A 24401-nucleotide genomic window follows, 5' to 3' on the forward strand; every position below is an offset into this window, starting at 1 on the left:
CTACTCTACGTATTGCTTAGGCAACACATTTCAAAAGATAACCTTATTGGAAAACCTGACTACATATTATTATCACAAAACGCAAAACCAAGTTTAGGTGAAACTTCAATTCATTTTTAACCAAAACCTGCAGCAGCCTTTCAGTTTTCTATCAAGAGTTATTTTGACCAAAAGAATCTTCTCCCTCCTCAAAATGCAGAACATGAAATTATTTATATTCCATGTATTTAAATCATATTATGAATCCACCATTTGCAAAACATATTTCTTCATGACTTTTATATTATTTATACTTTAAAAGTCATCATTTAGGAAACCCATATTTCATTTGATCTTTTTTTTCATATTGGGTTTAGATCAAAAATCCAATTATTTTACCCAGTAACTTAATCACAAAATGGGTTGGGTTGGAAGGGACCTTAAAGATAATCTAGTTCTAACTCCCCTAGCATGGGCAGAGAAACTGACTTTCTACACAAAGCACAAGCAAAAAATTATAATATTATTGGAAAGAGAAGATAAAAAGGGAGAGAAAATAAGTGACCACCAGAAAGGTCATCAAGAATTAAAACATCTACATGTTTTGCAAAGATCATCATCTGGAAAAACACCTATGAAGACACAGGATGCATAGATAAACTTCCAGAAGTGGTGTTGTCAATGATAGCCTTGACCTTAACACTTGAGTTACAAGATTAACTATTTCTTGACCATCTATTGGCCAGTCAGTCTTGACAACTTGGAGATAAAATGAAGTGCAAAACATACCTGTAAAAACCTTCAAACGTCACAAATAATTGTACTTGACACCAGGGGCATTAGATGACCCAAATACCCATCCATATTCTTTGTGTAACTCATCTCACTGTCACCAAAGTGGCTTCTGCTTAGGTTCTGCTACAAAAAAAATAGCAGGAGCTAATCCAAATTGGACAGAAGCTACAGGGAGACCAGAAGGACTTCGAATAATTTGCAGTCACAGTGAAGACTTTTCTGCATGATGGAACAATACAAGTAATAACCAACAGGTGCTCCTGGATATCTCAACAATCCTAAGTTAAAATTCCTTCCATCCATCCCTGATCAGTACCTGGTAGAGTCCCCTTTGAGAAAGGAACTGGCATCTGATCCAGCCTGCTGAGAACTGTGTGCACACCTTGGAAAAGCTCTACCAATAGAAAGCATATTGAATTTACCCTTTTCCTGTGAGACCATGCTGAGAAGAGCCTAAGGAAGGATAATGCATTCCCCAGACAGAAGTTCTCCCCACTGTTTGATGAGGACACACCATCTTAGCCTGTGTGCCACGAGATTTGTCACTGACAGCAGTGCAGGAAGTGGTAATGAAGCCATCTGTCCTTGAGAAACACAAATCTCCCAGGTTTACCAAAACCTGGAAGTAAAAACAAATGCAGCATTTCCCCAACACAAACATACTGCTTTATTTATATCCATTCTATTTACACAAACACAGAAAATCCACTGAAACCTAAATGGCTTCCAAGTATTTACCTCCTGTTCACATTTATCCCTATTTTTCTAGATTTTCATGGCAGTTTGAGCTCACTACTCCTCCACTCATTGATCAAAAACTGGTGCAGCAAAGCAGTGCCAGAAGTTTAATTTAAAATTCCATGTAGATCCAGCTTTAAAAAAACATGTTTCATCATTCAGGGCATGGATGATAAAGTCCATTCACCTATTCCCCTTCCTATCCCTTGAGTTATCTTTAGCAGCCTATGAGCCAAAAGTGTAACTGCAACTCCTGCTGACGTACCCAGATGAGCTTTCAGCTGCCTTTGATGTGCCCATGGGGGATGCAGCAGCACTTCTGGACAGCAATTCTTCCTGTCCAGGAAGGAAAGTGTTAAATCTGAAATTCTCTTGACATAAAAGGGATATTGAGATGAAAGAATAATCAATCTTTCATAAATAATATACATGGGTGGATACATAATATATTCAAAGCTACAGTCAAATGGTTGGGGAGAATGATAATTTATTCTGTTGAATTTCTTCAGAATGAATCCTGGAACAGATCAAACAAAAAAGTTATAAAATAGGAATTACAGGTAATGAAGGGCTCCTTGTTGCACAGGAGATCATCTAGCTCTTATACATAATTAAAATATATGAGGTCAGGGATAAGCTTAAAGGTGATTATGTCAGGAATCATTTTGTTATTCTTTTATTAAACAATACTAGACCTATATTTATTTTACCAATACATATATATACAATAAGAAATGACTGGGATTGAAATGCATATTTTAAATTAACGTGTTTTGATTAAACACAGAAGTAGCAGAGAACTTTAATATTTGTACCTCATACCTGTAGTAGGCTTGCTCTAGATATCTAAATTATTTGCCTTCTTGCAAATTCATTCCAGGAAGCAACACTTCCAGGAAGAATCTTTTGGGAAGTGATAGATACTATCAAGTTTGTTTTTCTTGCAAAGTTTTTCAGCCATTGCATCTTGATCTGTTGAGAAGGTGATTAAGCAATGACTGCTTGGCTGAATAACACTCACTACACTTCAAACATCTCTGCACAACTTTTGCCATGGATATTTTTATTATTTGCCTAACTGGTTATAATACCTGATGCAGGATAACTGTGGTGTGGTTCATGTCTGTGCCACAAACAGTACACAAACCCACATCCACATCTTTAACATTATATATAACAAATAGTTTGAGCTACAAGCACACTCATGGGGTGGTGAATAATTGTGTTACTTGGCCAAAATGAAAGCATGGGCTTATTATTTGTTTTTAGAGCATCTGTTCATTTCTGTTAGTTATAATTAATAAATGGCTGAGAAGATTTGAAACCTGACAAGTTTTGAAACCTGACAGAGACAAGTAACTGGACAGTCACTGCTGACAGTATAAACCTAATTTCCACATGAAAGCAAAAGACCCAAAAATGAAGGCAACATTGAAAGAAACTTTTTTTAAAAAAAAAAATCCACTTTTTTTTGTCAAAACGGTAAGAAGAAAACATCTTGGAAAAAAGTAGGATCTAGGAAAGACAGCAGTAGGAAGGATGATAGGAGATGGACAAAGGAGATGGGGGAAAGCTGAGTTCACATCCTCTTATGAGCAGCAACTGTCAGGGAAGAGCAGTGATTACTGTGCACCAGTTCTGCAGACAGCGGCAGAGAGGCTGACAATCCTTATCTGGTGGCAGATGTTCAATGGCTTTTGAGAGAACAGAACTGTGATGATTTGTCCCATTCAATTTTGAAGAGAAAACAAAAGGAAGAAAAAAGTTTCTAATATGCCTCCCTCTTATGCTTTCAACCTAGATTACAGTCTCTTCAAAGGCTGGTGCACACTCAGCTTCCCAAATAGTTTTAAAGGAAATATATAAACTGAATTTTTAAGATTTTCCTGCTTCAGTGTGACAGACTGTCAGAAAATTAAAGTAGCAAATTCAAGAAGGGTTTAGTCTTTGTTTTCTGGTTCTTTTCTTCTTGGCATTCACTCAGAAAAGCATAAACAATTCTCTTTGTACTGGCCACATAAGGATTTTTTTGTGAGGGAGAAAAAAAAAGCAACATCCAGGGAGATAAGGAGCTCTTGGATCCTTTTCCAGCATGAAAAAGAAATTGATTTGAAAAAGAGAATCTGTGAGATAGTAACCACCTTTTCCAAGTTTAATTGAGTTAAATTTCATACACAAATATTTAATTCTCAAATGCAAATCCAGGGAAGGACCTGTCTGCATTTCAGATCTGGGTCATGTTCTTTTGAGTCACCTGTTTCTGTGTGAACAAAGAAAAGGAAAAGGAGCACAGGTGGCTGCACCTTTGGAAGCTTTTAAATTATTCCTGAAGTTTTGGGTGCTTCTGGAGTTCTGATAGCAAACTATTGACTGTCAGCACTGCTGACTGTCAGCATCGCTTCAGAGAAACAGCCAGGAGCACAGGAAGAGAGAGGTGGAGTAAGAGAGCAAAAGTGTGAGGTAATCAAAGTGTAAGGAATGGAAATGAAAGATAAAGGTTCCCATTTCTTCACAACTGCAACAATGTTATCGAAAAGAGACTCTACAGGATTCATTCCCTGTTTCATGAGGTATATAATCACATCAATGAAAGTTTCATTTAAGAAAACAGGGATACCACAGTCTCCCTCAGAGTCTCAGTACCACTGTAATTGCAGTCTCAGTCCATGGCTGGATTCACAACCCATGAAACATCAGAATTATGGGGAATCCATGGTACAAGCCCCAAATGCCACAGTGTCAGATAAGCAGCAATACAGAATGCAGAGAACAACCACAGAAAGTATATTCTTGACACATCCTTTAAGTGGAAATGTTTCAAAAAATTTTCATGAGCTGCTCTTTAAAGGTCACATTACATTGCTGCTGTTTATTTCCTCATCAGTTAATCAGGTGCTGTTTCTTTTTGTAAGGTCGCCAAATCCTAGTAATTGAGTTTTTAGATTCTTTTTTTTTAATGTTCAGAGCCAGAGCAGAGTATGTTTCTTTTTCAGATCACAGATTACAAAAAAGTAGAAGTAGCTACTGTGTTAACAGAATTCTACTTATCTGGGCTCTCATCCTGAAAATCCTTAAGCATGTCTGTAATTCACATATTTGAGAAAAATTGTGCTTGATGCCAGGCATTCAAACCCTCAGTGCTACAAACAAATGCAAGAGGAACTCAGAGGGAAGATGTGTGGGACACTGTTCCTAAATGTGTCTCCTAAATCCTAAAAAAAAGGATCTACCTCAGAATGAAAAAAAATAGATACTGATAAAGGTGAAGACTGTTGTGCTTTGGTGTTTGTCAGGCAGGTTTTTGCAAAGGACCAAGATCCCCAAATCCCCCAGACTTGGCATCCTTTAATCTCTGTAAGATTATGGTCCCTCTGAGTCACTAATAAGTCTGTGTTTCCAGTTCCTGTCTGAACCAAACCTCACTACTCCCAAGTTGGGGGCTAAAGACAAAACCCAGAAACCTGCAGCACCTGATGGAGCACCAGGGAAAACAAAACCATCCCCAGGCACATTCCTGCCTCTGCAGCACTCCAGGGAAGGAATCCATTCCCCGGGACTGGCCAAGCAGGGGAAAGCAGAGGGCAAGGAAGGGATTTATTGCAAGTTCTGCACGTGGTTTTTCTCCTTCTGTCTGTTACAGTCCATCAAGGCAGTGACTTTCCAAGCAGGAAAATCACTTGCCTTGGAAGCACCGGGAGGGAAACTCATAATCACAACAGCAGCCCTTCTATTGCTGCCTACGTAGAGCAAGAATTTGGAGTTTTTTTAATGTCATCTCTAGAAATTGAGGAGAATAGCACAAAATACAGAAATTCGTGATCTGTTGGTTTAAAATAGCATTTGGAGAGCCAAAATAAAAAGCAATTAAAGGTAAATTAGTCCATCATTTACCATAAATTCACTTAGGTCTGAAAAATCCAAAACTCTCCTCATGCTGTACTGCTTTTTCTCACACAACACTCACTTTATTTTGACATGTTCTGTCTTTCAGACTAATGACTACTGGCATCAAACCCTTCTAGTTTTCCTCAATTCACTTCTGAATTTATTCTTTTACATTTTATTTCTCACTTTTCCCTCACTTTTATATTCCTCCTTGATTTTAATAAAAATTCTAGCTCACTAGAATTTTGAGATTTTTTTCCACATTCTCTTTCAAAATAGACTTCTGGAGTGGGAAGAGGTGTTTTAGACTATTCTTGCTGCCTGTTACTGCCTGGTTTAATTCTTCTGTCCTCTGAATTTTTATGAATGGTGCTGATTCAGAGTTCTCAGTGACAAACACATCTGACCAATGCAGGATTCTGAGAGAACACAATGCCACTGTGGCACAACAATGCAGCCAAGAGCTGACTTGATTTGTGACTACTATGATGTAACTCTCAATTTAGTCCAAATTTGCATCGCAAGAAGAGAATCAGAACCCACAAGCTTGAAACTCAATTAAAATACCCCATTAACAGATGATTAAATGAGAATATTCATTTTCAGAGTAGTATTTTCTTGCTAACATTTAAGAATTCTTTGAAAAAAAATTAATTCTGCTGGGGTTTTTTGCAATAGAATGGTGATGCAACCAGCTTTCAAGATGTAAAATATAACCCTTTATTTAGCATTATTAATTAAAAGATAACTTCCCTTTGAGCTCCATTGTCTCACAGTTTTTGATTTTATATGCTAGTATATGAAACCTGAATTCTTCCATTTTCTAGCCTTTGTTTTTAGGGGAAATGCTTATAATCAATATTTCATGTTCAAGAGTTTGAAGCCAAGAAATATTGACTGGCACAGAGTTTACTGAGGGATCTTTTCTGTATTAGTGCTGGTTTCCTGATTTGGAAAAGTTTCTGCTTCTGTAACTTCAGCTTTAGTGACTCAAATTTCCCTTTACTCTTTCAGCCAGAATGACTGAAGTATTACATAAACAGGGAGGCAAGAATGTTTTTAATGACAGAATATCCTTTTCCTGTGAGATATTTACTTAATTGCCTTGATTAGTCAGTATTGTTATTTCACACATTTATCATAATATGCATTTCAAAGATCAACACCCCAACAAGCTAAGAACCATGCATATATATAGTAGAGCTATTACCTCCCTTAAATATTGTTTGCATTTAAAATTAAGATGCAAAATGAGCTCACAGAAAAGCATAAATCTTAAATTATCTGTGGAGATGAGGTCATTTTCCATGTTTGTAGAACATGAGACCATTGATGAATGCAAGGTGTGTCTTTTGATGTACTACTGAAAGTTCATGCATGATGTGTATTAAAAGTTTGTCCTTCGGTATATTTAAACATCCCATCAACAGACACCATTCATTTCATTTGGACACAATGAAAATTTATCTTACCAAAATAGCCCTAGGGAGTCACAGAGTAGTCCAGAATAAGTTCAATGTATTTCTTCACTAAATCAGTTTCCAGCACTGGTGTTACATTAACGAGAGAGAGGCTGGGGCCACTTTTCCTTCTGTGGCTCCAATCTAAAGGTTTTATAAAGCTTTTTCACCTCCTTAAATCCACTGAAGCACTGAACAAAGCTTGAGAGTTCTAAGCTCCAATCCACTGAACTTTACAAACTCTGTACTAGCACTGAATTTGGTTCACATTTTATTATGTTTCCCTCAATGTAATTCATACACACATATGCACATTTAGGCACATGAAACAGTGTTTAAAAGCAGCATTTACAGAATTTTATAGCAATTCATAGCAGGCTAATGAATCTGGCCATCTTTGGGCAGGAAGCACTGCCAGCCACAAAGTTTTTATGTGACTATCTTTGCTGCTTCGAGATAACTAGAAGGCATTTTTTAGCTAAATGATTCTGTGGTGCTCTCATTGATGATGTATAACTCCATTTACAGTTGTAATCTGGGTAACAAAATGAATAATCCATCATTGTACTATGAATAGTAAATTAACCCAGATAAAAGTGTTGAACATCCAATCAGAATCATTAAGTAAGCAGAAGACTAAGATTGGTGAGGACACATTGGAAGCAATTATAACTAATGAATACATTAACTTCAGGCCTGAGAACAGCACGACTGATATTCCAGTCCATCAAAATAAAATTAGATTGGGGGCGAGCAGACACAATATGGAACAGTCTCTGAAAATAAACAATTACCCAGGAATGTAATTATTTTGAAGAGAAAGCTTCCGAGCAGTGATGTATTTTACATCACAGAAGACCTACTGGATCTGCTGAAGGTGGTGCTGTGTAAATAAGAGAATAAAGGCATGTGCTTCAAAATGTGCTGCAGCTAACAAACACATCAGAATCGCTGGGGTGGGGGAGAAGAAAAGACAAAATAAGTTACAAAAGCTTTTGCATATAAACCCAAAATCATTGATTAGCTACTGTGAAGATCATGGGCTATGCATTGTGCTAATTACATTAGCTAACCTGCAAGGTAATATTATAATAGCACACTGATTGTGAAGTCTTGGCAGAGTCAAGCCAGTTGCCAAATCCCAAAATATTTAAATGCTTTAGCCTGTACACCTAATATATTGTGAAAAAGGATCACTGAGTCCGTATTAGAAAAAGTAGTTAATCTTGCATAAACCTTTTAAGTGTGTGATTTTGCTTTGCTGTCCTACAAACAGTGCTTCTGCTGATACCAACATCTACTATTCACCAAGCCTCCCACTGCAGGCTCAAGTTCGCCTTTTTTTCCATGAGGAACAAAATCATCTTTGAGATTGCACATGTAGCTCTTCCACTTATTCCAACAAGCTGTGAAATCTCTGCACACCACAGCAGGAAATGCTGTTTTACACCCATGATACTGCAACATTCATGGAAAACCTTAAAGAGGCTCCAAATCTGACTCAAGTGTTGTGCCACAACTCCCTGGCAGACACCTCTCCTGCTGACTGCACCCAAGCATTGCATTCAAATCATCCTTCCATCCAATTAATTCCCTGGTCCTTCCACACAAGCAACAGTTGCTTTGCAAAAATCACTGCATTAGCTTTTAAAGTAATTTTATAATAATAATAGCCATTTTCCCAGCATTTAAGAAGTGAGATGGTGTTTTCTTGTTTGTAATTATAGACACTATAAGACACCTCAAAGATGGAACAAGCCGAGGGCAAGAACTAAAGCATAAATTTCCAAAGAGACACAGGCTGTTTCTTCATACTTACAGTAATTTAGCTACAAATTATTTTAGCTTAATTTTCAAGTAGTTACAGTTGTGCAGACGCTGAAAATTAGACTTTAGGACATCCACAGTGAATTCTAGAGTCTTGTTATTTTCATCACAAAATCACACATCCAGCAGTTTGGAAGCTGGAGGTGCTCTCAGTGACCACTGCAGCAAGGCTGGGCTGAAGTCACTGATGCTGTCACATGTCAGTGGCAGCTCACTCTGTGTAAAGTTCTTTCAGAATCAAAGAAACCCATCCACAATCTAACACCAGATTTTGAGAGGTTTAGAATTTGGCAGCCCTCAAACACCAATCTACTCATGCAAGCAGATGGAAAAATCTAACTCATACTTAAGGCCTAAATAAAATGGGAAAACTTTCAGAAATGTTTGGTAGCTGATGCCTTCCATCTCATTATGGATGGCCAGAAACAATTAACTGTTAACTCTTGAGTTGCAGAAGGCTGCATGATACAGAAGTATTCCATCTTTTCAAGGCTTATTTTCCCAGAACTCCAACTGAGTTTTACATCAGAGCCAAGCTGGAATTACCTTAATTAAGCATAACAGTGAAAGATTGATTTTACTTAGCTGAAATAACTTGACAACGTCTTTCTTGTAACTGGTTACCTGTCAGTATTTAATGGGCTGGTAATTACTTATTTTATCTTAAGGCAAACACTACTAATAAAGTTTTAAAAACATTGCTCTTGCAGAGCTATTTTTTTAGTTGTGGGCCTAATACACAAGTAATTATGTCATAAAACTGGAAAAAACACTCAGCTTGATACATTAGCTTATTCTGGGTTTGACAATATGATTAAAATTGCTTTGAGTCTTTCTCCCCCAACAATTCACTCAGAAGTAAAAGTGCTGAGCATTGCTATTTATAATCTGAGGTTTCAGTGAACAGAAATGAACAGTTTATAATATGCAAGGTGGTAAAAATGTCTGGAATGAGAGGTAAAAAGTATTACTGATTTGACAGTGATTGCAATGCAGTTGGAGATTTGCAGACTTTAAACCTCCTGAACAAGGAGGGATCAAAATCTTTAGGAGTTGAGTCTCCAAATCTCCTAACATTTGAATCTTCTGACTTTTTTTTTTTTTAAACGATTTTATGGATGATCTCCCACACCCCAAAACCACCAACCAAACAAAAAACCCCAAACCAAACACAGTATCTTAGCAGATTTAATCACAGATGTAAATTAGTAGAGCTGGTTGGCTCAATTGCACACTTGGTGTGTATTTTGCTCTGTGAGGTGATTAAAACTGGTCTCATCTACCTGGTTGTTACACTCTATAATTATGACTTTCAGGTTCAGTGACCAGAAAACCTAGTATTTATAGTATTTTCTAACCTCATGGCTATAGTAAAGGAAAAAAAAGAACCAGCCTAATCTACCACAGCAAACTGGAAAACTGACTCAAATCACTTTTCACTTTGTCCCATCAATTCAAATATGAAATACCTTGACTTGTAGATGAATATTTCAGTTTGTACAAGTGTCATAAAAATCTTGACTTGTAAATCCTATAGATTTGGTATGAAGGTCACTGCGAGGGAATGAATACAAGACACTAAGCTATCATTTTTATAGTTACTTTTCTGTTCATTATCATGCTTAAAATAAACAACCCATTGGTTCTTTTTCTTATTTTCACCTAGCAAAAATTTTTTAAAGCCTAGTCTATGCACATTTTCAATGTTTTTGGATAATAAGCCTTTTATTCCTCCCATTACTGATTAATAACTTGAGATTCACTAGTTTTAGAAGGCTATTCTTAGTATTTTTAGATTTCCTAAAGTTTGATGAACTCAATTACAGTATGATAAACTCAGTGACAGACCCACTAAAGTCTGTCTACTTGGGTCTTTTCAAATATCTTTCCCATCCAAAGCGAGAAAATGAAATATATTTTATAGCAGAGATGATATCAAATTAAGAAACCCACATTATCCGGGAGGAGGGTAAGAAATCTCAACGCTGAGCCCATGCATCACTCACAAACTGCTCCACTTCTATTGAGGAGCACATTTTCCCTTGACAACTGGAATTAGTTCTGATGGTGTGTAAGGAGGAAGCTTTTCATCACAGAGAGAGCAGAACAGTGTGAATCTCCTCACATTTCCATGGCTCTGAGCCAGAGTTTTCTCCTTCTATTGCCTGCCTCCACAGCAGCTAATACTGGAGCCTTGAAATACCATTATTTCTACTACAGCAAATAGTCACTTTTTGCTGTAGAAAAGAGGCATCCAGGCAAGGTCGTGGTCCACCAAGGAGTGTTTACATCTTTGAAATAGCAATGGGCACAACAGAAGATCTCTGTAGAGAGAGAAAACATCCACTTCAGTCCAACACTTGATGGGCTTCACTGAGTGATAACACTCTGTTCAAGGCCATGTTCTGCTGTTAAACTGAAGGACACAATAGACTGGAACTATCCAGAGAGATGTTGTGACAGCATTAAACTGATGAAACAAAAAACATAAAACTCCACTTTCTGCTGTGAAGTGAAAATGAGGAGAAGCAAGCAATGAATTTCTGTATTAAAATACAGGTATCAGACACCCTCATTCTCAGCAGTGGCTGAGCCATAGATACCAGATTTATGCAGGGAAAGTAAATGCAATGAAGGAAATCAACACTCATCTAAATTCTTAAGGAGACCTTTCTCTCCAGTTTAAAATAATGAACTATTATTTCTATTTTCCCTCCTGCAAATCACATAATTCCTAAAGTCCCACTGGATTATGGCTACTGAGACTGTTTACTGACATATTTACTTATTCTGCAAACACAGGTGAAATATCCACCTGGCTAAAAGGCAGCACCAGCAGAACAGAGCCATAGTAAAGACTGGGAGAGCTCAGGGGATGCTGTGTTCAGAGATGTAACTCCTGAATTTGGGCAGCAACACTGGCCCCACTGTGCTTGGTAAAAGAAATATATAATATCCCAGCCAACTGCTACAACTGACTGAACCAGATGTTTTCTCCAGACAGAAGTGTGAGTTCTACACCAAAATATATGAGAAACACTTCAGACACCCTTCTTTGCCTTCCTCAGGTCTCTAAGGAAAGAATCAGTCAGTAGTAAGTCCTTTTTTGTTTCCTAATATTGCTTATTAGCTCCATGTGCAGCAACAATTGCCAGCAGTGGCTCTACTGCTCTCTGAGAAAAGTCTTAATTTTTCACAACTTAATTTTCAATGGACAGCAACTCACTTGGACAATGACAGCATGAGTTGCATAGCTCCATCCATTTACCACCACGAAAGATTTCCTTGAACCACCACAATTAAAAAGTTGCCACTTGCCAAACAACATGTGGATGTCTTGCTTGGAAGGGTGATTTGAAGCACACTTGACTCTTGCTGTAGAAAATTAAATGAAAAAGTCCACATAGAAATAACCCCATGTCTACATTGTATTGCAATCAGCCCGAAAACAATCAGAGAAAAATGTATTTGTCTTTTCTGTATTTCTAATCATAAAAATAACCTTCATTTGAGGCCTGCAATTAACCTTTTGTATTATTGCAATTTGCTGAAAACCAGAAAAACTGAACTTAAAAATGTTCTTGCTTGTGTAAAAGGAAATGCATCATGCAGCATCAGACATTTCATTAGAGTAGTATTTTCCTTCTCTCTTTTTCTCTTTGGATCTTTGCCCTTCTGTAATTATACAACATTAATTCCTCCTCAAACAAAAAGCCAGATGTTTGCAGGCTCTGAGCTCAGACTGATCTGCTGCTAAAAGCAGCAAGTCCAGCATCAGCTACTAATGGGTGTCTTCCTTCCATTAACCTGGGTGCAGGTAACACTCCCAGAAGGAGCTGTCAGCATCCAGCTTTGGATTATATTTTCTGGGAAGACAAACTGTAGGGCTTTGGTCAGGGTCTGGACATGTTCTCAAATAAACATTAAATACGCAATTGGGTTAGTTTTGGTTTGTTACAAATTAATTCTGGGACAGCTAAAAGGCTGCTTCCATGAATTAATTTAAATATATTGCCAAGGGATCAAATAAAGGCTTGGGGCCAAGCCCAAAGAGCACACTCAGGTATTAACTGACTGGTCAGGCCTGGCAGGAACGTAGCAAACAAATCTCAAGTAGAAGCCAGACTTCTCCACCAAACCAGAACAAAAGAACTTCATTTCTCTTCAGTGCTTTTCCCATGTCTATTAAAATGGAATGCTATCTAAAAAGGAGAAATTACATTTCCACTATTCATTTTCTAGACCTTTCTGAGGTTGTGATGTATGAAACACCACATTAATAACACAGAATCTGATAATGGCAGCTTTTTAATGCTGTTCCAAGAGGCTGTTTCTGCTGTCCTGGCATCTATAAATACAAAGGAATGCATCAGAAATAATAGAAACATAAGGAAACACTTCAAATTAAATTGTAGTGGATCAAGAGTAGACTAGTGCCTCTATTCCCTTTGGATACATTTGTAACATTTTATCTAATCATCATTCAGCAGTAGATACAATTCCAGAGTACATCAAAGCAACTAAAATACTGCTTTGATGGTTTAATAGTAGCTGGCAGTGTAATGACAGGTGGCCAGAACCACAACCTAATTTGAAACAAGCTGCAAGGGTGGTTGAAGACACAGCTCTGAATTCTGTGAAGCATAATTCTTTGAATAAAGTGAGAAATTCAGCTGAGATCAGAGCAGAGTAAATTTCGAGTACAGTGCTTGCTATACCTTCCTCATTGGCAGTGCCTTAGGAACCTATTGAAGTGAGTGTATAATTCAACAGCAGTAACATTGCTGCTTGCTTAGGATGCTTTTTAGTACTCTTAGTATTATTTTTGTGTTAATTCAAGAGGATGGACAAAAACTCTCATTGTAAGTGCTCTACAAAACATCACCCAGCTGCTTTAGCAACTGGGCATGGACTCTTGAGAAGCTGAATTAGGATGAACACAGTTCCATCACCTGTGCTGGTGTGGCTTTCATTGCTATGCCCTCAGCCCTGGAATTCTGCTGGGAAAAATCACAATTTATGAAAATACATCTTCTGCAGTTATGTTTTGTAAGCAAGTCTGCTTTGGGAATTCTTTCCTAAGCTAAAAGCAAAACCTGTTACCTTAACAGTAAGATTGCCAAAACAGGAGATTAATTACGGGAGCTAGAAGCTGAAATTACAAGGTACAACAAAAATCGCTCATCTACTTCAAAGTTTCACAGGAGATGAGGCTTTCAAAATATTATTAGTTTGTTATATGAGGAAATACCTGGGTTTTTTTGCATGCAGAAATAGTGTGCATCATTTCTAAGCTTAATCACAACAAAGAACCATTAGGTAGTAAAGGCATTATTCAAATATTCAGAGGGGCAGAATTTAACACTGTGCTATGCAAAGGAGGCTCTGAAGTCACCAGATGTCTTTCAAGATTCTTAGTGCAGCACTCAGAGCAGCTTTTTTTTTTATTAGGAAAAGATATTCCCCCTTCACTAATAGTGGCAAAATATACTTACCTTTCAAAATATTATCTGTAAGTCTTTAAAAGACGCCTGCTTTGAAATTCAGCAGGTTTCTTCAGGGAAATAGTGTAAAACATAACAGATTAAAAGGCCCTTTCATGAAGTGATGAATTAGAGCTACTTGTTATCAAAATTCTGTGAGCATTCACGTAGCAGAGAAAAAAATTCACAAAGATTAATTGGTAGAGACAAAAATTGCTCCTAAAAACCCTGTAAGCTGAAGTGAATCAGGAAATCAATTTCTTACATATGTTTTATCAAAACAACAGGAGCATATCTTTAGGAATAAACTGTATAGAATACATTATCTTGGAAGGTTAGGCTTCTTAGCTGAACAATTTTTCTGGCTGTAATCATCAACTGTGAAATGTATTTCTTAATAAAAGTAACTGCCCAGCAACACACTGGTATTTAATGCAAGTCAGTTTAAAAAGTCTTGACACTGAAATAAAGATTAAACTTCAGTTAAATGAGTTGTCCTTAAAATAGTTGTAAAAATTAATAACTGAATATTCTCTGCCCTTCTGAAGTTCCTGCATTCCTTCTATTTTGTGGAAACTGTGAAAAAATAGACAACTTAGGATATCAAGGATCTTCACATTTTTGCTGTATACCCTCCTGCATAAAGCCCTCCTCTTCTTCAGACATTTTTGCATTGCAACATGAAAGAGTTTCACCATGGAGGCAAACAAAATTGCAGTTTCTCTTTTGGTTTGATTTTGAATTGGTGTCATTTGACATTTCAGTGAAAAAATATGGACTGAACAATATAATTACACACACTAAAAACAGTTCAATGTGTTTTACCTTAAAACACACTTTGGAAACTTTTCTTGTCCTTCAAATCACTGCAAAACACATCACCTTGTAAGTAAAATGTTTTAAAGGAGTTTATTGCACTGTGCTATATAACACTAAAAAAGGGATTTATATAAAACTCCTCAAAACCCCAGTGGATGACAAAGTGCACACAACAGAGGTGTTGTTATGCCATGAATTACACAGCTTTCCAGCTCAGGAGTTTGTGACTAATTAAGAAAGCTTCAGAAGTGTAGAAAGGCCAATAACACTGCAAAGGATGTTAAGAGATCGATATTTTTGCTAAGGGATCAAGTTTTTCTGTGCATATTTTCAGGTTGTAGGCAATTAGCGATCTTGCTCTTGCAAGAAACCTTCGGGATCACCTGGGAATGGTGATTTTCAGCTCCTGCTTTGGAGAAAACAGCCTGCACTTTCTGACCCACAGTTGGAGGACTGCAATGCACTTTGGCTGATCCTCAGCTAGAATTCCCTCTCACTGGTCATTCCTCATTTTGCCTCTAATAAACTGGAAGACAGGAATAAACTGACTTATCCAGACAATGAAAGAAAAGAACTCAAAATTTAAAAACTCAGCTGCTAGAACCTAATAAGTTATCACATTTAGGAAAGTTTTTAAATGGGCAAGAAGTCAAACTACAGAGTCTTAAGGCAAATAATACGTATAAAACTACATCATGTTTTAAAAGAAGCTTCAGGATTTTTCCCTCATCAAATATGATTTTTTGTTAGCAAGGAAAACACTGAAGTTCTTGCCAGAAGAATTTCTAGCTGCTTTCTGCTAGATGACAGAACATTCGACATTTCTGCTGACTTTTTTTTGTTTAAACCAAAACCAAAAGAAAAAGGCTTTGATAATCATCTGCAATCTGGTCCCACTAAAACTCAAGTGGTACCATCCTCCCACAGCTGGTAACAATGATTATCCCAACACAGAGACTGTTTCCACTCAACTGGAATTACAGCTCCACAAGCAAACCCAAAATGTTGCAATCCCAGCCATCAGCAAGAGTTCATCACATGCAACAGAGATCCTTGAACACTCGATAAACTTTCATTCTGTTTTATGTTGCAGCTTCAAAGAGTGCCACCTCAGCCCTGTGGAAACCTTGGGCTTCAGTTAAACTCTGGAGTGCAGGATAAATGTTCAAGTCACATTTTTGATCTTTTAAAGTGCTTTACTCAAGAATGCTCAAAACTGAGGGTGAACCACAGGGGTTCTGACAAGAACTGCAGAAGTTTAATTGTTACTTAAAATGACCAATTACAATCAAGCACTTCCCTAAAGCCTTTTTTTTCCCTATATACAGACAGAATTACAGCTAATTATGTCATGTGCCCTGATTTTCAACCTGGGGACCATAACCCAGATCCCAACCCATCACCTTCTTAGATACTTCTATCAGAGAACTTGCTTTTAAGTGAGGCTGTGTACTCAGTTCTTTACAAACCTGCCAGGAAATTATGATATAAAATCTACAACCTCATTTTACTGACAGGTACTTAATGTCAATCTTACACTTCACAGAAAAACACCCCAAAACAAACCCCAAGAACCTTGAACATTAGTCATATATTCTTTGCTTAATTTTCATGAGCAATTAGCAGGTTACCCTTTGTTTTGATTTCTTTCTTGAAATCTAATTATTCCATATGTCCTTTTACATTTTGTCTGATTTGCAATTGTATTTCTCATTATCATTTTGTGAGGATATGCTGCTATTTCCTCCGGTTTCATTCTCTCTTTTATGTTTCACTTGTACAAAATTAATTACATTGTACCTTCAAGCATAATTTTAACAGTGTCTCCGTTGCACTGTGTCTGCCTTTAATTAATGCTCTTCTAATGTAGGTTTTAGAGCCAAATGGTGCAATATTCTGAGCATCAAAGAAACAAAAGATCTAACAAAGCTGAAATGAAAGAACCAGACAAAGTAGCAGACAATGTATTCTCATTTGAAAAATGTCACTTCAATTTTATTTTAGATAGTAGAACCAAAGAAGATTGTTTCTACTTTTTCCACATTCATCACTAAACTTTGTGGTGAGGCTCACTCCAATCTGGGACTAAATCTGTAGCTTATGAAATGAGATTAATTTCTCAATTGTCTGCCTATCTGTTACAACTCTCTAATCCACATCCCTGTGGCAGGATTTATTTTTTTGTTTTAAAGACCCAGGAAGTCTTGGAGCTCTCCCCTCAAACACATTATTCATGTGCTCTCATCAAAAAAAAAAGAGGCAACTTACACTCCAGTTTTCTCTGGGCTGTCAATTCAAGAGGGCAATGGGAAAGGAATATTCCATGGATGGGCCTATATGCACTTTTTTTAGAAATGCACAGTGTTTGCTCACCATTGATCTAATACTTATTCAACCAAGAACTTAAGCTACCACAGACACTGAGGTAATAATTGTAGTCATGCAGGGCTCTGAGTATTTTAGACTCATTCTGATCTTTGGGTTTCAGGGACTTGAAAGTGAAGCCTTGGGGGTTTCGTGTTTCTGTTAGGCATAAAATGATTTTTACTGATGTCAGGAGTTTGCTTATCACATTAACTTTTCAAAATTAATTTTCAATATATAGCAATTATGAGCAAAATGCAGCTTTTAAAACCTTCTGCTCATAAAAGCCATTTTTTCAGCTATATATAGCTATTGACTTAAGAGAACTGAGCTAAGTTCCAAGATCAGAAGTGCACTTTCAGTTAGACATGCAGATAAAAATGATGGGATGGACTAAAAATAAGTATCTGTCACAGCTGCAGAACCTATTGAGCAACAACACTTAGCATTTATGTGTATATATATATACATATATATAAAGTGACTATTATGCACAAAGGTGGTGCCTGGTTTTCAATAAGACCATTTTCTGGGCCGTTAACAAGTAGAATATTTGTGAAGTAGATCATTATAGGTAATTAAAGCATTAGGGATTTAGTTTTGTTAGATGGAGCTACTCCGATTGTAAAACAAAAGTACATTACTCGATGTGGGGATTTATGTCTGTGAGTTAAAGGGGTCAAGTTAAAATTATTTCCACTTGAAAAGGAGGGGGGTTGTCTGAGGATTATTGCAATGGGATATCTTTTTAATGGGGACAAAGCCTGTCCAGGGATTCACATGAATGGCTATCAACGACTTTGATCAGCACTGTATCCACACATCAAAAGACATAACTAATTCTAAACCAGTTTTGCTCATTGTTGGGTAAGCACAAGTCAGTTAAAGTTTGCATGCTGCAATCACCTGCCTGCATTGATCTGAATTATGTAAAAGTCACTTGAAATCTAAGTTTCCGGATTTTTATTTGTTTAATTTTATGAAGAAAACCATGCTTTGAAGAACTGCATGTAGAAAAGAATCAAATGAGCTTTGTAACAGAATAAGAGGTGAAAGAAACAAAACTAGGTGGGTCATATTTAGAGCTTAGCAAACCTGACAATGTCTTTAAGGTGAAGGAATAATACAGTTAGTCAAAGTTCTACCTTTCATGGTCTTATAATGTCAAGAGAACAGCATTTCAAAGCATGACATTACATGAGCTCATTCTTTTCAAGAACACAAAAACTTTGATTTCAGAAACAAATGGAAGGAAAAAAGTGGCTCTGAAACAAAGCATTCCCCACGTGTATATTTTTAGTGCCACGTGTTCAGACTAAAGGGCCATATGCCTTCACATTACTTAATGCAGGAAAAAAGGCATTTCCAAACCACCTTTGAAATTTCAGTTCTTAGACAGTAAATTTGAAACTGGCCAGTAGGCAGAGGCCAAAGCCACATTTTGGAACATTAAATAACTTTTAAAAAATCTTTTGTATTTCAATTTTACTTTTATCCCTGAATCTTTCTCTTTGAAGATTTAACAATGGACCATCTTTTTTTTTCTCCTGCAGCTTCGTTCTAAATCCAAAGGGGAACTTTCCATGCAGTCAAAAATACAAAGATCAAAATGTTCAGAGAAAATAAAGATTGAATTTAAATAGCTCTCATACAAAGCAGATGTGGTTGAATTACACTCTTTTGCCATTAACCTCGGCTAATATTTGTTCTAACAGAGGCAACAGTCAGAAGTGTTTTATCACTGTGAATCCAGAACATATTCCTTTTACCTCAATCATTGCAATGAGCATTTTCACACAAATGCATTTTGTGCCTCAATAACTTGTGCTGGTTGTGGGACAAGCATCAAATACAATATTCCACTGGAAGAATGATGCTCTTTAGGTAGTATTAGACCCCAGCTCAGTGTTCACAGAACTTCCTGTCAAAGTGAAGATAAACCCCAAAGCCTCACTTGACCCAGCACTGCTGCAGTCCCACCAAGTGGGCACTGAGCATAAACACTGCCAGAAGCACTGCTTGATTGATTTATCTGTTTGCTCAGCCAGGCTCATTGCACACACCAGCTCAGCTTTCTAGTCTTGCATTGCACCAAGTAGAGATTTTCAGGACTATTTTTTCCAAGTACCACCGGCTTTTAATTTTCAGCTATTTTTCAAGTACTGTTGATGTTTGAGCTGCAAAGTTCAAGATGCAGATGTTCTGTCCTTCAAGTCCCATGAATGCTGATTCCTGGAACTGCAAAGCCTGCTTTGACAAGAACAGATAGAGATTCCACAGGCAGAGCTTTCATTTTTTTTTTCTGTGACTGTGATAAGAGTAGAGAAAAATATTGCAGCTTTCAAAAGCAAACTGTCCAAATTTGACTCTAATTGAATGGTGACAAGTTAAAAAAAGTCAAGTGATTTTACCTGAGTTCAACCCTCTGGCTCTAAGAGAGCTACTTCAAATATATTCAACTTGTACATTCTCCCACAGTGACAAAGTGCTTGTATTTCTACTCCTACAAGCCTTGAGAATGCACACAACTATTTGGACCCACCAGCCATAAGGGACAAAGCAAGGGGCATCAGATTCTATAGTCATTTTTGCTGTTGATCACTTAGTCAGAAACTAGTAATGAAGAATGGATTATGACTCTGGTAATCATTTATTTAAAATCACACCCAGTTTAACTCCATAATCTTACAGTATTTCATTAAAATGCTCTTCAATATTCATTATTTTACCATTGTGAATTGTTTTTCTTTTTGATGATGTCTGTAAGAAAGAAAATGTAAGGACATTCTGAGGATCCAGGGACATTGAGAGCAGCAGCAGCTGTGTGACATTATTCACTTCAGTAAATGAACCAGTGTGTTCTCTTTGATGTATTACTGTGATAAGGTCACTCTGAGCACCAAGGGACAGGGAGATGCATTCTGAAGTACTTACCAGAGTTTTTAGGAATAAAGAGGACATTCTGTTACCTCCCTACTTCCTATTATTTCTGGAGTCACTGTGTCTCATCAACAATGCAACAGGGCAATTGCCACCTGGCATGAAAAGTCCTATTTAGGGCTCAAAAAGACACTAATTCTGGTAAAAATCTTCATGGTCAAAGATGTCACAATAGTCTTCACAGCAAAATAACTACCAGTACCCAGTGATCTAAAGATCACTGTCATTTGTCACCCTTAGTACTATCTAATTTAAACTATTCAAACACTTGAACCACCCTTTTCCTATCTTAAATTCCATGTGGGAAGCTCACTTGTTTGGTGGATGAGTTAAATTAGGTGAGTGTTCACTGGCTCCAAAGCAGAGATGGAAATCTGCAGTCTGTGAGCTGAGTTAAAAATGATTTGTGTGCACACATTACCTATTTGCATCTCACAGTGCAGCACAACTGATGAAGTTGCTATTGACTGAGAAGTGACAGCAGGTCACTGAAGGGGAAGTCAGAGGATATGGATGGCACAGGCCATGTTTGAATATGGAGAGAAAGAGAAAACAGAGAAGTCACTGCTTAAGCATAGCTGTGTGCATCCCTGTCTACATTCCCTGCTCTTATTGATCTACTCTTACAACATGCACATTTCAAGCTCTGTGGAGTAAGAGACCAGAGAAATACTTGAAGAGCTTCAAAAATATACCACAGCAAAATACCAAAGCTTCAAAATGAGTGAAGTAGCAAATGGGATGTAACTGAAGAACTTCAGCACAACCAAAAAAAAAAAAAAAAGATTTTGAAGCTAAATCCAGTCTTTCTGGCTGCAGTTAATTGAACAACTGTGACTGTGCTTTGCACCCAGCTAAAATAGGGGCTTAAAACAACCCCTCAGCATGAATTACTTTCAGATAGTTCAGAAAACTTAGAGCACTTGGGAGTTAATTTCTAACTTTCTCACATTTAGCACATGCACATAAGTTCTGGTATGCTTTGATCTTTTCCTTTACAAGATAGAAGCTGATATTACTGCACAATTTCTAAAAGAAAAATTAAAGGAAATTAAAGGCACCACTCAAACATGGATTTTATTTTTTTTATATTAAAAGAACTCAACTGGGATAAAACATCTCTTTGGCTCAAAATGGAACTGATCAATTGTTCAACAGTTGGAATTCATGCAGTCTTATTTAATGATGTGCTCTAATGGCAGCCTTTTTATGCTTCATTTCCCAATGGCAATATACAATGACACAGAGGAAAAGCCATGTAATGTGCTGTAACAATATCATGGCTTGTTGCTAAGATTTAAGGGAAATAAAGTAGTGCCAAACTGTTAACACTCCTAAGGAAGGAGACTGATGGATGGATGGTGTGTGCAAACTAACCCCGAGTGGAAATGAGATCCATTCTTCTGCAGCTGCACAGAGACATTCGCTTGCATTTGAAAACAAATTAATTTCAGGCACCGTGGGTTTGCTTTTCCAAGAAGTTTTACAGGCCTGGATATTCCCACATTTTCATCTTCAACATGCTCACTACAGTACACGTCAATAAAATTCTGTTTCCACAATTGGGTGCTCATCTAAAATTGCTAATTGCCATGAAGATTTCAATGTGAGCATAATATCAAAGGCCAGCTTATTACAAAAAGACAGGATTCTGATACTTGTGGAGCATTTCCAGATGAAAGCTGAAATAAGTAACATTACATACAACTTCTCTGTTTGTTTAACTCAAGACATGTAGATTCTTCAAATAAGAGGGATATATGGAAATACTTCAAGTTCAGCATTTATTTTTCAAAGCTATGTATAAAATCAAGAACCATGCTGTTGATGTTAAGATCTCAGCAAGCTAAAAGACTCGACCAACAAAAGGAAAGATCTTAGGTATAATCCTTTTAGATGGTGAAATGTATGCTCAGGAACAGCAGCTAACTCAGTACACAGCTACAATAAAACCCTCGAGGGCTCACACTGCAGAGGGTTCATATTCAGTTTGTAGGTTCATCTGGGGAGAACTCCCATGCAATCTGAAGTTGTATTGCAATGAAAATATCCCATGGATGATCTTAATTTCTTTCTCTTGAATCTGTTGCTGTTATTAAAATACATTCCCCCTTTGAAATGGGAAACATCAACCACTCCTTCCTTTGATCCCTTGATAGAAACCAAACATTTGCTGCTCTGTGCTCAGAGGCCACACTTACTTTGACTGTGCAGAGAATGAGCTCTCTGCCATCAGCTGAACACACTCCCTTCCCTCTGCAGAATGCTCTTACAGTCCTTTTTGGGGGCTGCTTTCCCTTTAGGCTCTCTCCTGTTTGTCCCTGGCAGCTGAATTAACTACATGAATTTTCACGTTCTGAATGAAGTAAAAACCTCAACTTCTTATCTACCTCTTCGTAGCAATGAAAGGTGAGCACCTTCCTGAGCCCTTGTGCCATACATGCACTTATTATGTGTACAGATTGAAAGTGCATCAATCTGTACATGTAAATTGAACACCCAACATGAGCAATGAGCTTCCTCTATGAAACTGCAAAGTTAATCACCCCTTTGACAAATCAATCTCATCACATAACAAAGAAGTCTCACATTTTGTCTAGGAAAGGGCTTTTTACTTTTTTATTTGAGTCCTAATTGGCTATTAAAAGAAAGATACATTCTGCTTTGTCAAACTTAGATTTATGTAACATGCTCCTATTTTAAATCTCTCTAAAGGTATCTTCACTCAAAGTCACAGTACATTTAACTAACAGTTTCATTTCTGCCCAAGATCTAAAGGAACTAACATATTTATTAAAGCATTTTGATCCTTCAGAGACAGATTAATAAGAAGCTTGTGACAGTTCAGCATGATAAAATGAGCCAATAAACAGCAATGTGTGCTGACGTTAAATATACTGATCCACAAATAATATAATACATATTTGGTTTGTCACAAAGAAAAATCACTTGAAAAAGCCATTGCCATGATTAAATACTTTCTGCTATCTCAAAATTTTTATATTCTATGCAAGTTTTCCTTACAAATTCCCTCGACAAATAAACCCAGCAAGTCTTTTTTATACATAAGGAAATCACAGCTTTGTGTGATATCAATATGGAATAATGAGTCAAAATGCAGCATGAAAAGGGTTTAAATATTGTATGGATTTTTGGGGTAAAAATAGAGCACTAGATGCCAGAAGTGTTCAATGTTCATTCACTATAAAACAGATGTTCAGGCTTGCCTGACTAGCTGTCATTTACCTACCTATGAGTTATTTGGATTATGCATTTGTTTTATGGTAACAGCTCAGAAATTCAAATTATTTAATGTGGCTGTCAGTAACAATAGGAGCTCAAGGTTTAGATTTGGGATATTCTTTCCTGTCCAACAACTGTATTAGAGCTCATCCTTTGTCACTGTTCCTGGCCATTCATTGCTTCATATCAAATGAGGGTGAAGCTTGGGAAATACACAAGAACACACTTCAGACACATTTCTGCCACTAAACATTGAATAATGGAGTCAATTGTTTTCTCATTTTCGCTGTTTATACATCAGTGCTGTTAAATGACTTTCCTGATGTCCATTGTGATTTATGATGTGAGAGAATACTAAAACTAATTTATACTAATAAATGCAAACAGCCCCATTAACATCAATACATATCCTAATTTACACCACCAAAGAATCCATACTGGCATACTTAGAGCAATTTCAGAGTATTGCCTAATGAAGATAAAAGGTCATTGTGCAAACTAGCAGTGATGGAAAGTTTGCAATAGTCATCCCAAGGTTCCAAATGCTGTACATAAAACTTAATGTAGTGTACTGCATTATACACTAATGCTTAAAATAACAGCCCCTGAGATTCTTGTTATAATGATCCTGATCTAAATATGAAAAAGCTTAATACAATTTTCCCTCCAGTCATTACTTCCTAATCTACTTTATCTCTCTCTTCATCCAATCCATCAGACTGATGGGAGTTTACACATAGGTGGAACTGGAATGGACCCTACAAGTTACTCATTGCTTCTTACAAGATTCATGCTTGTTTTCTCTAGAATGAATGTGACAGTATCAGATAATTCTGTTACATAATGAGACAATACACAGAATAGAGGG

General features: G+C 37.1%; 2 long non-coding RNA genes across 2 annotated transcripts in view; both read right to left on the minus strand.

Annotated features, from left to right (window-relative positions):
- LOC146428576 (uncharacterized) overlaps positions 1 to 24401 on the minus strand; it is a 129940-nt gene that overhangs the window by 103433 nt on the left and 2106 nt on the right. The window lies entirely within an intron of this gene.
- On the minus strand, positions 1210 to 2469 carry LOC146428577 (uncharacterized). The gene is made up of 3 exons (XR_014856051.1): positions 2335 to 2469; positions 1778 to 2029; positions 1210 to 1393 (listed from the first exon to the last, which is right to left on the minus strand). It is a non-coding gene; the product is annotated as an uncharacterized LOC146428577 (long non-coding RNA).

This window comes from Lichenostomus cassidix, chromosome 20 (genome assembly GCF_008360975.1).
Source record: "Lichenostomus cassidix isolate B80296 chromosome 20, HeHo_3.0, whole genome shotgun sequence".
NCBI classification, from domain to species: Eukaryota; Metazoa; Chordata; class Aves; order Passeriformes; family Meliphagidae; genus Lichenostomus; species Lichenostomus cassidix.